Raw genomic sequence first — 14,202 nt, 5'->3', positions numbered from 1 at the left:
CCAGGGGCTGCTGTGCCCTGTGCTGGGGCAGGTTCGGCCCCATGGGAGCTCTGTGGGCACCGAAGGCTGTGCTCAGAAACCAGGGGCCGAGGGTCAAGGGCGGTGCAGGGATTGCTGGGGTTGGAGGAATGTTGTGGGTGGCTTGGAGGTGGCTAGGGATGAACCTGTGGCATGGAGATCGTGAGGGATGCAGAAGTGTTGCAGGTGGCACAGAGATTGCTGTGGATGGACATGTGGCATGGAGATCACTAGGGCGGAGATGTATTGGGGTGGCACGGCGGTCGGTAGGGATGAAGAAGTGCGGGGAGGTTGCTGTGGAAGAAACGTCGCAGGTGGCACGGAGGTTGCTATGTCAGACCTGGCCACAGGGGGGTACCACAGACAGGGACACGGTTTCAGTATGGGCACTAACAGATAGAATCAGATCATCATAGAATCCTTTAGGTTGGAAAAGGCCTTCAAGATCATCAAGTCCAACTGTTAACCCAGCAATTCCAAGTCCTCCGCGAAGCTGTGTCCCTAAGTGCCAAATCTACATGTTCTTTCAACACTTCCAGGGATGGTGATTCCACCACCTCCCTGGGCAGCCTGTTCCAGTGCTTGACCACCCTTTCAGAAATCACCTCTCGCATGTGGTAGCATCACATCTTGCTACTCTGTGTCCCCTCCTGCCCCACTGCTACAAATGTGCTTGGGAGCGAAGGTGTGAGCACGACTTGTGTCCAAGTCGGGCAAAGCATCAGTCTGTGGTGCCTTTGTATATTAATCCTCTGTGGTGTTTTCTCCCCTGGGTTATTGGTAATGCATCTTCAGGTTTAAGCCTTCATGTTGTTCTTGAGATGTCAGCAAGGAGCTGACTGCTATGTGATTGCCTGGCACACCAACTGTGGAGAATGAGGTTGCCTCCCGACCTGGCTTCGTGGGTGCTGTAAAGTGGTCTTTGCAAAAACTGCGTTGCTCAGGGAGGTTGAAATTTAACACATACTTCCTTCTGTTTTTAAGGACCTAGAGCCCAATGCTGAGTGCCAATAAATTCAGTCATCTCCCTGGTGGCTCCGTACATGCTGGGCTCAACTGTGGCTGTGTTTGAGCAGCTGCACAGCTTGCACTGGCATCAACGAGGGCAGCTTCAGTTGCCTGTAATTGTCCAAAACTGGAGCCACGTAAAAAATGAAGGTTACAAACACGCTCACAAGGAAATAGTTTTCCCTTGTATGGTTTATATGAGTTTCTGCTTCTAAGAAAATATTATCTGCCTTCTTGACAATGTTGTCTTTTTCTGGCTGCTCATGGTATAGGTATGAACAGGCTTATAGAGCATCCAGGACTTGATGTCAGATATTGGATGTTTTCAGTATTGATAACTTTCATATGTGGCCTGGTCCTAAAGCAAGAATGAGCCTTTATTCATTGTACATACTTATTATTTGGGTTTTAAGTAACTTCTTCTTTAAGGGACATCAGATGTTCAGAATATCGAAAGCAGTATTCTTTATGATGAGAGTAAATATTCTGAGTTTTTGGCAGGTTTTGTTTTTGTTTTTGTTTTTGTTTGGGTTTTTTTGTCTCCATAAAAGGCAAAAGAAATCTGCTAGCTAAATAAATGCAAACATTTTGTTTCTCATGCTATCAAATGCAGCATGCAATATGATCTAGCATTATTTGTGAAGGAACAGTTCTAGTTACAGAGATGAAAAATTATACTTAAAAGGCAAAACCAAACAAAACTGTGTAGCTTGTTTGCTTATCTTCAGTTGTGATTGTCCTTTGGAGACTGAAGCCTGGCCCGGAGCTGACATAACACATGAAAGATTGCTTCCATGGGCTTCAGTGGGAGTTTGGATTGGGCTATGTGATGTTGCAAAACTATAAATGCCTTTCAGAAGGACATGAGTATAACTTATTCATGATGGAAAAAGTAGGATATGAACACTGTGGTGATCGCTTCAGACTGCCAGGTTTCTCTGCCTTGAAAAGGGTGTGTTTGCAGATTCATGTTGAAGATGGCCCCTCCCAGAGGAGGACAGGCAAGCAGAATTTGAGATTTCCTCACCAAAGAGAACGCCTCTGGGTGCTCTATTACGACCCTCTGGCATGGTTTGAGTTGCATTGGCTTAAATGTGGGCACAGCCATCCCGGGAAGAGCAGCAGCCCTCAGCAGAAATCCTCCCTGCACTAGTCAAGGCATCGGTATTTAGCAGATATAGGGCTGCTGTGGGTGTTGGATGCTCATGCGCAGGCAGGGACCCACCCTGCAGCCTCAGCAACATGTTGGCTGTGTAGTTGAGAGTTCAGAGAAGAGCAGTATCCCTTCTTTGGCAGATGGGAGGTAGAGATTCAGCAACGTCAGACAGAGGAGATTAAACAGAAGTTAGCTGGGTCCCCTAAGAGCAACCTTCTGGGTTTTTGTGTCCCTTGTCACAGCACTGTGACAGTCTCGAGTCTGGCACTACAGACCAGTGGCTTTTCAACACTAAGGCAGCAGCACAACAGTTTGGTCTCCCAGCTGTTAAAGCAGACTTTCTTTCTGCGAATTAAAGGAAAAGAAAGGGAGTAAGAAAGCTGCTCCCTCTGCTCTCTCGCTGCAGCCTCCCCATGTTGGGAGGCAGGCTGCTCTGCTGGGTTTTGACTGTAGTAGGTTTGCTGGGTGCTTTCACAGCTGCTTGATGCTGCTGTGTAATTTCTAGCTTCCTGCAGGATGCTCAGCACTTCTGCAGCCCAGGATAGCTGTGGCCGTAGGTTTTGGGGCTAATTCTTCCTGAAAAGCTGGGTTGTAAAGAGACAAATGCCAGTTGCAGCTGTGGGTGCATTTCTGGAAGGTGCTCGGATGATGTTGTGTTGGGAGCTTGAGGAGAATGAGGAGTGGAGTTGGTGGAGCACCTTCTAAGACGAGAAAAGAAGAGGAAAACTAAAACTGAGTTGTTTTCACTTCCGAAGCTTTGGGGTTGTGTTTCTAACAAAGTGAAGTTCAGATCATATGTCCTCCAAACAGCCCCAAATTCTGCCTCATTGCTGAGCTACCCTAACCAATTTGCAGCAGCCTTGAGATGTCTTCACAGTTTGAAGAAAAACCACTACCAGGGCTTGGGAAATGTGAGCGAGTCTGACTTTGGTTATGGAAAAGCTACTAGGCAGAAGTATGAAAAGCTTGCTGGTAAATCATTTACAAGAAAATATCTTGCTCAGCATGGGGTTTGCAATGAGGGGGTAATATTTAATGACCTGCTTCAAATGTTATTATAAATCATTACTTCCTCACCAGCTAAATCACGGCTGCCTAATACTCTGTGTGCTCTCCTGTTGAAATGTCACTAACTCGAGAACACGTTGGAGTTTGGAGCCACGTGGCCCCATGGGGTGGAGGGAAGTGCAGGAAACATAAGGGGCCATCAGGCATCCCAAGGGGGGTGATGCCTGTCCCTAATTTGGCTGCACAGCTCCCGTGTTTTCATAGCACCATCCGCCTCTGCAAAATGCAAGACCTTTGGGAGCTTTTTGACAAGATGCTAAACTTGAATAACCTAAATGAAAGCATGTCCCTGGTGCAGAAGCAAGAACAGTTTTCAGGAGGATAAAGAAGGCGAGTGTTTAGCTTTGGTTGAATGATACCTTTGAGTTATGCAGGGAAATGTCTTCCAAACGGCTTAATAGGCCTCATGCCCACCTGGGACATTGAGCAGAGCTTTGCAATAAACTGCTCCAGATCCAGCCTGGGCAAAACCTCTGAATCCTCTTCGAGTTATGCACAGTCTGCAACAGTTAGAGTGCAGAAGTGAAGGCAGCCCAGGGGTGCACGGCTGTATGGCCAGAGGGGTAACTACATATGGAGGGGGAAAACTCCCTCCCCTTGGAAAACAAATATCTCACCTCTAAAAGGCAACAGCCACTGCAAACACAAGGGAATGCAAGTCCCACACCCATTTCTTGACTGAGGATACATACACTTTGTGCTGGAAGGAGGCTATGGGCTTCTTTCACCTATTTATTTTACACAAAGACGTGGGGGAGAAAAGCCTCAGGGCAGCCTGTCTGCAGAGGCAGTAACTCAGAAAAGGGTACAGCAGTGGGGATTTCAACAGAGAATTGGTAGCTTGTTACTTTTTTCTGTCTTTAGATCATGACTTAGAAAAAATAATCCCTGTGCATCCTATATTCTTTGTCCTTGCTGCCTGTGTGAGAATCACAATCAGCAGTTCTGTAGGTCATTTAGGGAATGGAAATTTTATGGAAACAATGTGCAAGTGAAAGCAGTATTCCTTTTGACGGATATGTTTAATGCAATAGTGCTTTCACACTTTAAAAAAAGAGAAGAAAGAGCTTTAATATTATCTCTTCGGTCCATAGTAAGCATAAAAAAACAAAGTCAAAGCATGTTTAAGGTCTTACTCTTTCTTAACTGCCTTAGGCTGCAAAGTAAATAGACAATTTTGGATTTGAGATGAAGGTGGAGTAAGGAGGTGGGGAAGATTGTGTGAATGGGACAATGAAATCTTCAGCAGAATCACAACTACCATAAATATAGCTATAAGAGGGCCCAGAGACCAGTGAGGGACTTACCCTGGCCAGGCTGTCCTAGTCCCCACACAGAAACCAAGACCAGTGTTTGTTTGCCAAGTCTGTGTACATTGTTGTGTATTTTCCTGTCTCTCTTTTTTTTTTTTTTTCCCTTCCTTCTCCTTTATGCATGAGTAAGATTTTAATTTTAGAAGAAATTCTGGTAGGCTTTTGTGGGCAGTTTCGAGGGGGGGAGGTAAAGGATGGTATTTCTGTTTCTGCATGCAAATGCAGGGAAGTTTGTCTGAGCTCAGCTGGCAAGGCCACCGTCAGACAGGTGTCACAAGCCTGGTTTGCATTTAACTTCCTAGGGCTTTACTGAGAGGAGAGTATTTGAAGCCACTGTGCGTGGGCAAGCACAGAGCTCACACCATTCATACAGGTTTGTCTGTATGTGAATTGCACACTGGTACACTGTGTACTGGTATAATTCATCCGGTTTGGTCTCACCATGCCTCCTCCTCCACACCATGCTGGACCTACTTGCGTACCTTTCACTCTCGTGCCTCCCGAAAGCGGCTTTGCAGCCCCAGGTCTCTTCCCTCACCCATGGCTGGGCAGGAGGCTCCCAGGTACAGCTCCTGTTGCAATGTGGCTCTGTGCAAACAAAACCTGTTAAAAAGTATGCAACTCTGCCTATATATTTTGCAGCTCTGGATGGATGCAGCATCTGCCTGGATTGTAGAGGAATCTCTCTGACCAGAGCAATTCATCCAGAGACCGAATTTCCTTCATGTTGTGCTTCTTCAATACTACTGCAAGGGGCTCATCTAAGAGCAGGATGATCTTTCAGTAGGTTTAACCACAATGAAACAGGTAACTGAACTGATCTCACTCCTTCAGATCGGGACTCAATGCACCTGTTACCAGTGCCTGGTGTGAAAGCAGAGAGAAAACAGCACAGGGTTTCTTCTGACTCCTGCTCCACTGACCAGTGCTGGAGTCCAAAAGACATCTCTGCCTGCTCTGTTTGTTTGTTTGTCTATTTCCTTATTGACACAAGGGATGTTGGCTCATTTGGCAGCCTCTAATGACAGCTTAAGGTTTACCACCCTGTACTAATTCTAGTGTTAAAAATATAAGTTTTTCCAGATGAGGAGTGGCAGTAGGTAAATGCAGGGAATGGGTCTTCTCTAATTCACAGCATGTTTGCTTTGTCCCACACCTTTGTTTTGGGAGTTGCTGTTTTCGTAGAAAATGAGTACAAAGCTGGGTAAGTCTAACTCCACTGTTTCCAAGTATGTTTTCTGTGGGTATTATCATGTTGGCTGAAAAACAAGCTGCTACTTACAGCCAAAGATGTGAACTGAAAATGAGGTCAAGAACCATTGATTACAAAGTGAACGGAGGCCTTTCAGTTAAGCTTGGCCACACTGCTGTAGGATGGTTATTACTGGTCAGACACTTCCTGAAATGCTCAGCAACTCCCAATGAGTGGTGTCAGGAGCTAAAATTACCAACGTTTCTGTGGCGTTTTTAAAAGTAATTTTTACTCTGTTCCATCAGCTACTGTATCAGTGGTGGTCAAAATTTTCTGCACATTGGTACAAGGGCAAATAACCAGAAGAGTGGTAAATGAACTACTTATAAAGACGTACTGCAGTGCATACTCATCTGCTTCTGATGAGAGGTTTTGCTATCAGCAAAAGTATGAGGAATTAAAGGAGAAAATGACTTTGTGTTTAATTTTGTACTTCAACTGTTAATCTACAGCATCTGACCTAACGCTGTTCCAGCATCTGAGCCGCAGAGGTGTTTGTGCGGGTGAGACTTTCCTTGGTTGCTCTCGTCTGACTGCTGGGGTCAGATGAAAGGATGAAGAGGTCCTGTGCAACACATTAAATAATAGCTGTTCATGGTGGATGTTCACCACTTCCACTCGCAAGCAAAAGCTGTTTGGTTTAACAGAGGATTTTGTGTGCCTCTCCCTTTAAGCCTCCTGTGAATAAATAGTATGCAATATGCGTTTGCTGTGGACCTGTGGGCTGCAGAAGGATTATGATCATACTCTCAAATTTTCAGTTGATGTCTGCTCTATTGGTATGGTGGTCTTGTAACACTTCTAAAATACTTGGGAATATTTGCTGAGGGTTTTTTTAAATGGAACTAAATACTGGCTTTCAGTGGGAATAGACAGCCCTTTGAGTTGACTGAAGTTGAAAGTTCTTTGCAATGCTAAACTAATGGTGTATTTGAACTCCTCTCTGTGGTTTATCTAAGACAGTCATTTAGTGTTGTATCACAGTTGGGTAGTTTGATTTATAGCTGTCTTTAGAAGTAACTTGCTTACCTATTCAGGTATGAATTGGTTAAACCAGGTAGACATTGCTGTTGTGTTGATAAAGAAGCAGTGTCAGGTCCTGGCAATGGCTGGGACTTCTCTAGCTGGGGATTCAGCTAGTGAGGGCCCTGCTGTGCTCTCGTGTTTATGCACACTCAGATTTATCGAAGAACAAATAAAAGTGCCATTTGGCCTCCAATGTATTCTGGTGATTAGTATGTGGTTATGTTTGAGTTTGGGAAACCACCTAAAGCAACTTCTTACCTCTCACTGAAGAATTTCCTTTCCAACCCCAGGTGTATTTCTGGCAAAGTTAACCTGAAATAGGCTCACAGTGGCTTTGTGGACCTCCAGGTTGTAGTATCTTCCCATGATGCATGGATGGTCACTGAGGTTTGCTACAGGAGCTGGCTGTATGCATAGAAAGTGTAGTCTTGTGTTTATAGGACTGTAATCTGGACTGCCTATTAATGCTGCTTTTGGGAAATTCAGGATCAACCAAAGCTGCTGTGACCCAAACCCCAAAACTAGGTACCTCTGTCTCACTCACTCTTCTCCAACTTGGACACAGGGCTTTTCATGTCCTAGTGTAGTGTGAGCAGAAACTAATTACTATTCTGTGAGGCAAATAAGCGTGTATGCGCACATGTAAATTATATGGTGAACCAGATGCCCTTCTCCAGACAGCTTTCTGAAAAATGACTTCATATAGGAAAGTTGTATTTTTCACGTCTGGCTCTCGAATATTGTTTTTCAGTTACATGGTACTTTCTGTAATTAGCAACAAAAATTCAAGCACAAGAATATAGTATGTGTTTGTTCCATGAAGAGCTGGGACCATTTTGATATTTTGAAAAAAAAAAAAAAAAAAAAAAAAAAGAGAAAAGCTCATTTAATACCAGTCCAGCTATTTATACCTCTTGCACAAACTTAAACATAACAAAAAATGCAACATAACTCATGAAGCAAAGGAGTGCGTTTGCCAAGTGTAATATTTGTATTTGGAAACATGTTCTATATCGTATGAAGCAGTAGCCGCCTAACTGCCTCCAAGGTTTCTTTTGGCTGATGTTTATCCAAACAGTCTTGCTCTTCATTCATTTTAATGGCTGAAAGGGAGCTGAGTGTTTTTACACTGTGAGACTGGCACAGCTCAGTCTCTGCTTTTTTGGCTGGCGCCAAATGCCCTCCTTCGCTCGCCCAGGCGAGCATGGTGCAGTGAGCCCCACAGCATGCTGGCAGTGGGCAGATGTGCACAGCCCCCATGCACAAATGTCTGCCTGTTCTGCCACTCCTCAATCACATCCCAAAATGTTGCGCGCTGGTGTCTCTTATGCTGCCTTTGATTTTGCCCTGTGTGTCCTGTGGACCTGGCACGATGGAGAAGAGTCACGGCACCCTTGTTTAAAGGAGGCAATGCCCTTTGCTGTCATGGCCATGGGTGACTTGAGCAAAACAAGTCACAAAAAAAAAGGTGTGGGAGAAGCACTTGCGCTGGTGCCACCAGGGAGGGGTTTGGAAGGTTTGCAACTGGGAAGCATCCATGGGCTTGTGCTCTGAAGATGGTACTGGTCAGGTAGAGGGTGGGAAATATGTTGTCCTTGGGGTTTAGCTACCTGATGTGGTAAAATATGGGCACTTCCTTACCTCATATGTGAGGCTGGTATCTTTGTCACTCTTTTCCTCTCTAGAAGGGGTTAGCAAATATTGCCAGCTCTTTTATCCCCTCTTTGAGTTATCTTTGTTGTCTGGACTACCAGGCTGCATTTAAGCCTTAACACTTTGGTAAGCTTAATTAATCTAGGGACCTATGTATGAGGTTAAGCACGTACCTGGATGACTGCAGGACAAGCTTTCTAAATCCTTGCCCTGAAGAGCTCAAGATGTCAGGATTTATTTCAAGGGGTCTGTTAAACACAAAATAACCAAACTTTCAGGAATGGTACAATTAGAAATAAGGTACAATTGCTACAGAAAACAGCAGGAGCAAAGAGCAGGGAAGGCATGAGTCATTCAAATATGGGTCAAAGAGGCATATTAATAATGGAAACTTTGGAAGAAACAAAGGCTGAGCCACATTTCTTTCTCTACTTTTCCCATCTGTCAGTTATATAGCACATTACCATAGGCCTCACTGGTCCTGACACTATCACAGCAGCCATTTCTTCATGTGGATGAGTTGTTCCTGAAGTATGCCGTTGGCACAGATGACTCTTATTTTTCACACAAGGAATGCAGGTCTTCCTGTTCCACATATTTTTCTTCAATGAACGTAGTTATTGTTGTCACTGAGAGGAAAATCCACTGTCTGTCTGCTAAAATACTTGAGAGGGGGAGATAAAGCATGAAATCTTTTTGTTGTGGCTGAGGATTTCCTCTGCAAGCCTCCACTTCAATGATTCACTGCTCTCTTCCAAAAGAAATGCAAAGCTGGGATGGGTATTAATTATGATTTGCAGTCCTGGGCTAAATCCTTGGCTGGTGTAACTCAAATATTCACCAGCACCTATGAAGGAGATTTAGGTTGGCCTTGGTGGTCAGAGCTCAAGTATGTGCCACCTCCTCTTTCTGCTGTGGTGCTCAGGGATGTGGTGTCATGCAGCCCAATGAGTGCTGCTCGGTGCTGTTGGTGCTGAGGGGCATTGCCAGGTATGGGCCATCATTTGTGCCATCCCTTACAGTGTTTGCGTGGCAAGGCATTATCTGGCAAACTCTTTTCAAAAGTCACCTGCCAATCCCTATCACAGCATAGAGTCTGCTTTTGTATTTTTTTTTTTTCTTTTAGTGCAAGAAAACTGCAGCTGATGGAGTCATAATAAATTCTGGCATGCTTGAAGCAAAAAAAGAGAAGCAAGTGTTCTGATTTTTCTCTAAAGTTAGAGCTATTGTTCATCTCTGCAACTTTTTGTGTATGAAATGAAGGCAGAGATCTGTGTTTTGGGGGAGAGCCACACTGTGGATAAGTGCAAAGGAATTCTGCCACAGCTTTGCCATGAATTATATGTTGTCTGAAGGATTTAACAATATCAGAAAGTTCATCAAGAACAGGAACACTCATTTTCCTATCTTTTTCTGCCAGCAAAATGAACAAGCAATTTAGCTTCCTTAAAGAAATTCCATCCGGTAGCTGTGCCAGCTCTGTCTTCCTCATGTTTGTATGCATTTGCTTTGTTCCTGAGTCCCAGATGGATTTCTGAAAATGGCACAGGGTTGCCAGAATGCATCTGAAGACACATATCATCAGTATGCACAAATTGTAAAGAATGCAGCCCCTGGAGCGATGTGTGATTTCATCAAAAGTGACTTTCCAGCTACACTGAAACCTTTCATGTCTCTTGTGCAATCTGCAATGCTAAAGCAAACAATCCGAGTGCCAGATTGTCATAAGTATCTGAGTACTTCAACTTATTAAAGGGCCACAATCTTACCAATCAGAGATAATACGGAATCTCAAAGAAGATTAAGCTGCTATAAATACAGCCAGGTAGATATAATCCATTTCTCTCCCCTACAAAAAAAACCCCACCCCACAAACAACAAAAAGAAAAAAACCCAACAAAAGAAAAAACCAAACAAAAAACCCCACTACATACCAAAAAAACCCAAAAACAAAACACCCAAACACTTTTAAAACTATCAAGGATTTTTAATTAAAGCACCACGGTATATTTGCCAAATGTTTGGTTTTCTGGAGCCCTTGGGCCACATTTTTTTGTGCAATGCTATGCTTGTGGTGGCATCCGGGGAGTTTTTTCAGTGTCTCACCTGGGAAAGTAAGATTTTGCATTTTTGATGAAACTGTTTAGTGTTGTTGACTATTTTATGTTTTATGTATGGCAGCCTATATAATCTTCGGTTGTGAAAATAATAGAAAATAACAGAGGAAAAAGTGGATTCTGGATGAGTTACAGAAAATTTTCAAAAGGGTTTGTTCAAATGGGGAGATATACTCTACAGTATACATTGAAACTGAAACAAGTGCAGGAGTTCATTGCAGCTGGGGTGCATGGGGACATAAATATTTACACAGAAGTGTACCCTTGCAGGGAAACCCCCTTGGGTTCGGGCACCACATTTCATGGAAAGCAAGAAGAAATGCGGAAATTATAAGAGAGCAAGAGAAGAAGGTGCATGCCTAGGAGAGGCAAAAGTAAGGGCTTGGTGCAGTAGAGGCTATGTAGAGGCTGCAAGGAGAAAGGGAAGGTGTTGCTCTCTATATCTGTTAGCCATAGAAAATGGTGCATGGCCTTTGAAGCAGAAAGGAAGGTGGCTTATGCCAAAACTTGCTGGTGAGGAAGTTAGCCTGCTCAGGTGTGGAGCAAAACCTCCATCAGTGAAAACATCTAAAAATATATGGAACAAATTTCTGCTAGAAACGCTGTGTTTGGCCTGCTTTAAGGCAGGACAATGGACTGGATTTCCTTGTGAGGGCTGCTGGAACCCAATTTTCCTCTTATTGGCAGCACTGCTACAGCCACTGATTAGTGTTGTGGTGCCTTTTTGTAGTGTCTAAAGGAGAATGATGTCTCAACACAGGGATTTGGATATGGTGCCTGCATTCCCCACCCCTCCCCACCCTTTTCTAGGCTTTGGAACAAATCTTAAATGCTCGTCAAGCATTTCAAGACAACAAATTAAGTAGGTCACGTCATGACTTTGCCAGCTGATTTATTTTACAAGAGTAAACCAGCGATGAATTCCATAGAGTCTGGTGCCTCTTTCAGTAAAGGCACCATCTCCTGTTGGAAGGTAGGTATTTTTGTGGCACTCTTCTTCAACATAAAAGGAGATCTTTGTAAAGACACTTCAGTCACTTTCTTATTCTTCTATGTTTTTTTAAACAAATTAGGAAGGGTTTTTTTGTGTTCAAAGGCATCGCTTATGTTCTGGTTTGAAACTACTTTTTTTTCTTGCGAAGGATTTCAGCTGGATCAGCTTCCTGAATTGAATCGCTGATTTAACACCAGGGTGAATACGAGGGCTGGCAGGAGAGAGACAGTGAGCACATCTGGCTGGAGGCAGGGGGTAAGGAAAAGAGACAGTCTGGGTGAGGAGAACAAAGTGGATCCCACCCCTGGTTGCTTTTCCAAGGGTCTACCTACACCACCAAAGGAGCTCACAGCCATGGGGTGGAAACTTGTGAGTGATAGCAATGCAAAGGCACAGCTGTCCCCGAATCTGATTTCAAGCTGTAGCTTTTGTTTTCCTTCCAGACCCTGTGGGGATATGAGCTGGTCCCTCTCTGAGGTCGAGACATCTCTGCCACAGCAGCAGCGGCACCTGCAGGTATTTGCTCCCTTTTCCTCTCCACAGGTGCTGCTCTGCAGGCAGCCTTGTTTTTTCCAAGCAAAAGCCTCTTGAACAGGCCCAGTGCAAAGGAGAGGCAGGAGCCAGCCCTGGCAAAAGGCTGTCAGCCCTACTGTGACTCCTTGGTTGAGCAGGTGTTTGGCCCTGGCAAAGGGTTTGCATTCTGCTGAGCAGGGTGGAGGCAGGGGGGATCAGAAAAATGCTGCTCAGCTTGAGCTAGGACATGCTGCAGCTGTTGCTTCTGTATGTTTTGCATCCTGCAGTCAGTGCTGTTTGCAATCAGCTCACTGGTGAAGGTGTCCTGTGCTGGCAGCTTTTGCTGGGGGAGCTTTAGGGGTGCTTACCCCCCCTTCCCCTCTCTCCCATTTTTCCTGATTTATCTTTAAAAGGGGCTGGGGGACAGGGGCAGTGAGAAGGTGGGTTGGGGGGAGCTGATGTGGCCAGTGAGGCAGAGAGACAGCACCTTATGTAAGGAAGGTAGGCAAGACTCACAGTTCCCTTTTTTTTTGTTTGGGTTTTTTTTTTGTTGTTGTTGTTGTTGTTTTTGGCTAAATCCTGACTAGCAACAGAGTGCCCTTTATTGCTGATGTTACAGAGGAGGTTGTGTGCCAGTATGTCCCCACCACTGTGACCATACCTGCTGTTTGCTTTGTTGCTCTGGGGCTGGTTTGCGGCCAATACCTGCACAGGCCATCTGCCTGAGCCCTCACTGGCGTCAGGTGGGAGGTGATGGATGGGGGCTACGCCCCAACCACCCGCCTGTGCCCATCAGAAGGGCTTTGATAGACCCAGACTTCATGAAGAAAATGCATGTCCTCTGTGTTTTCATCATATGCATGCTTACACAACTGGCTTTGTGACTCATCCGTTTGGCTTCTGCAATTGCATTTAATAAACTGAAGGCTGAGGTTTCACCCCACAGAGAACAAAGCCCTCCTGGATGCAGGACGACATATCATTGAGCCACCCTGCAAGCAGCACATTCCTGAGAGTTGCTGAGAGCAAACGTCTGCACTGGCTGCATGCACCCGGTTTTGTACTCTTCGAGGTGTGGAGGATTTTTATGTGTGCTGCTTTGAGGTGAGGAGAGTGTTTTAATATGGGCATAGGCTTCTGCCTTGCACAAGCCAGTGACTGCTCTGTTTCTGTCTAAAGTAATGGTGGATATGAGACATAATCACTGAAATCTTAGGAAATATCAGCATTAAACCCACTTATGTTCCAGTGATCGCCCCTAGTAGGCCTTAAGAAACAAGATGGAGGTCTATGGGAAAAGTAATTTACAGTCAGATCCCAGTTTTGCCACAGCCCTTTCTCTCTGACTTTGGCCAGGTTAGTTCTCTTGACATCAGAAGTTTCCCTAAAAATCATGAGGCTCTTAATTTTCATGCTTTAAAGCTGTGGGGAAAATTAGCTCATGAATATTTGCAGTAGCTGAGACTCCTGAGAGGGACTTGGAGAGGTTTTGCATTGTGGCATAGAAATGTGCTGAGTATGGAGAGCATTGCAAACCGCGCTGGATATGGTTGTGGTCCTGCTGCCTAAGTCTGCTTGTCCCACCTAAAGGTGTGTAGTGGCTGACTATTGCTCATAAGAAGCAGATAATCAATTTTGTTTTTAATATAATGCTCATGTGAGAAAGGCTATATTAGTGGAAGGGCCCCAGCTCCTTCCCTGTTTTGTCTGGAAATTCTGCCCGTGGTGGAGGAATGCTCTCAGGAGGGGCTTATATGAGCTTTGCTATATGGGTATAGTTAAGCTAACAGCTCGTAGTCCCCTGAAGCCTTTCAGTTATGTGCCAGTAATCTAATGAAGTTTGCGTTACCATTGCCTATGGTTATAGGCAAGTTCCTTTGCATGGAAGTACTAAAAAGCCTCACCCATATGTGTTTGTGTGGGATCACCAAGAAGCAGCACAGCCTTTATGTTTGCTCAGGCTTTGAGCTCTTTGTCTAGCAGTGTCAGTTACATCTGGCTTTTGCAGAGGGGCTGCTTGTCTGTGAGAATTGAACTGGGACTGTCAAATGGTCCCAGTTAGCTATGGTCCAGTTAGCAATGGT

The sequence above is a fragment of the Falco rusticolus genome, chromosome 12, assembly GCF_015220075.1.
Source record: "Falco rusticolus isolate bFalRus1 chromosome 12, bFalRus1.pri, whole genome shotgun sequence".
NCBI lineage: Eukaryota > Metazoa > Chordata > Aves > Falconiformes > Falconidae > Falco > Falco rusticolus.
The sequence above is the reverse complement of the archived record's forward strand: the minus strand, read 5'-3'. Positions refer to the sequence as shown.